This window comes from Vidua chalybeata, chromosome 14, assembly GCF_026979565.1.
Source record: "Vidua chalybeata isolate OUT-0048 chromosome 14, bVidCha1 merged haplotype, whole genome shotgun sequence".
NCBI classification, from domain to species: Eukaryota; Metazoa; Chordata; class Aves; order Passeriformes; family Viduidae; genus Vidua; species Vidua chalybeata.
The window spans coordinates 12,475,938-12,478,429 of NC_071543.1; the positions used below are offsets into that span (position 1 = coordinate 12,475,938).

The 2,492-nt window shown below is 61.8% G+C and overlaps 1 long non-coding RNA gene across 1 annotated transcript; it reads left to right on the top strand.

Annotated features, from left to right (window-relative positions):
• The first annotated feature begins 228 nt into the window (after window positions 1-228).
• On the top strand, window positions 229-2,230 carry LOC128795038 (uncharacterized). The gene is made up of 2 exons (XR_008433369.1): window positions 229-451; window positions 1,973-2,230. It is a non-coding gene; the product is annotated as an uncharacterized LOC128795038 (long non-coding RNA).
• Window positions 2,231-2,492: the final 262 nt, after the last annotated feature.

Genomic DNA, 2,492 nt, shown 5'->3' on the forward strand with positions numbered 1-2,492 from the left:
TCCCCGGAGCGCGCCCCCCTTCCCCGGGCGCCCGCGGCTCGGGGGGAGCACAGAGCGCCCCGCGGCCGCCCCGGCCTTACCTCGCAGCGGCGGCGGCGCTCGCAGGCAGCGGCGGCCGCTCCGTGCCACGCGCGGCGGCGCGGGGCGAGCCACGGGGGCCGGTTTAGCGCGGGGGCCGCCTGCGCGCCGCCATTTTAACGCCTCCCGCCCGCCCTCCGCCCCCCTCACCCCCCTCTCCCCCCTCTCCCCGCGGCCACGCGCGGCGTGGAAATGCCACTCAGCGTCCCCCCTCGTCCTCCCCGTCCCCTCCGCCGCCGTCCCCGCCGTTACATTGACGCAGCGGCTCCTGGTCGCCGGGTCCGCCGTGGCGGAGCTATAGCAGCAGGGCAGCAGCAGCAGCCGCCGCCGTCGTGGCCCCTCCGCCGCCGCCTCCCGCCGCCGGGCGCACATGGTACGCTCCGGGGCCGCGCCGCGCCGCGCCCCGCCGGCCGCGCGCGCCGCCCGGCTGCTGCCATGGCAACCGCCCCGCGACCCCCGCCCCGCCGCGACCCGCGGGACGCGCCCCGGGGCCGCTGCTCCCAACGGCGGCCGGGATGCCCGGGCACCCCCCGGCACCCGCACCGCTGCCCGGCCGCTGTACACAGAGACGCCGCGCTCCCGCACCGAGCCCACCTGGCCCCAAAGCCACCGCCACCTGCTGAGCGGCTGCGTCGCCACGGTCCCCAAGCCACCGCCATACCTCCGTGCCGTGTCCCCTCCACCCCCAACTGTCATCACGCCTCCCTGGCGTGTCCACTCCATCCCCAAGGCCACCATCGTACCCCCCTGACATGTCCCCTCTATCCCTGAAGCCACCATCGCACCTCCTTGCTGGGGCCCCGCTGTCCCCGAGACCACCGTGACATCCCCCCACTGAGGGGCTGCATCCCTACTGATCCCACATCACCATCATGTATTCCTGCTGCGTCTCCTCTATCCCCAAAGCCACCATCATACATTCCCACTGTTTCCACACAGTTCCCAAAGTCACTATCACATGTCCCCACTGTGTCTCTACTGTTTCCAAAACTGCCGTCACACCTTCTTGTTGTGTCCCCACTGTCCCCAAAAACAGCATCACATCCGCCTTCTAAGGGGCTGTAGTCCTGCTGTCCACAAAGCCACCATGATACCTTCCCACTCTGTGCCCTCAGTCCCCAAAGCCACTATCACAGCCCCCTGATGAGGAGGTGAATCCCTTCTGTCCCCAAACCACTGTCACATAACCCTGCTGTGTCCTCTCTGCCCCCAAAGCCACCATCACATCTTCTTGTGTGTCCCCACTGTCCCCAAAGACACCGTCACATCCACCTGCTGAGGGGCTGCATCCCCACTGTTCACAAAGCCACCATCTCATCCCCGGCATTGTGTCCCTGCTGTCCCAAAGTCACCATCACATACCCCCCCACTGTGTCCTCTCTATTGCCAAAGCCACCATTACACCTTCCCGCTCTGCCTTTCCTGTCCCCAAAGCCACCATCATATGCCACCATCATATGCCCCCACTGTACCCAAAGTCACATCATACCTTCCCTCTCTGCACCCTGTGTCCCTAAAGCCACTCTTACATGTCCCCACTGTATCCCTGCTGTTCCCAAGGCTACTATTACACCTTCCTGCTCTGTTTCTGCTGTCCCCAAAGCCACCAGCACCTCCCCCACTGCACCCATCCTTATGTCCAAAGCCATCATTGCACCCCCTCACTGACGGGCCACATCCCTGCTGTCCCCAAGCAATCATCACATCCCCCAGACACATCTCATTTGTCCTCAAAGCCACCACCACAGCCTCCCGTCACCAAAGCTGTTGTCACTGCACCCCCCCCCCCTCCCCCGGAGGGGCCGCGTCCCTGCCAGGCTTGGCCACCCTTACCTGGGCAGTGGCACAGCTCTTCCACGCTGCAGTGCTCATTTTCACTCCTGTTTTGCAACAGAAGATTGCGTACGCCAGGACAGTCGCGAGGGAGAGTAGGCGCAATGTGAAGCAGATGAGCGAGTAAATCATGAAGCCGCCGTACATGTTCTGCATACTGCAAACGAGGAGCTAATTTCCTGGCAGCCGCCTTCAGGATGCTTCAAGCCCGTCTCTGCCGATGTGGCCCTTAAAAACCTCTCAAGCTGTGGCTGCAAGCAGCCCTGTTCCTTTCTGACTTTGGCATCTAATTCCTGCAAATATAGATAATTGAATTATGCATTTCGTTAGGGCGAGCAGAAAACAACCACTGGATCACTGAGGAAAACAAAGTCAGTCACTTTTTTTTTCTTAATTCAGCATTTTTTGGGGTTTGGTGACATATTGTCAAGCATGAACTCAAGCAGAGGTAGAAAGAAGCAGCTGAGTGTTGTTTATTGCACACAGAGTAGCCCTCCCTGACAGCAGCACTAATGGAAATAACACTTATAAAACTGTCGTGTTCGTGGTCTGAGCAGCAAAATGTGAGCCCTGGTTTCTGT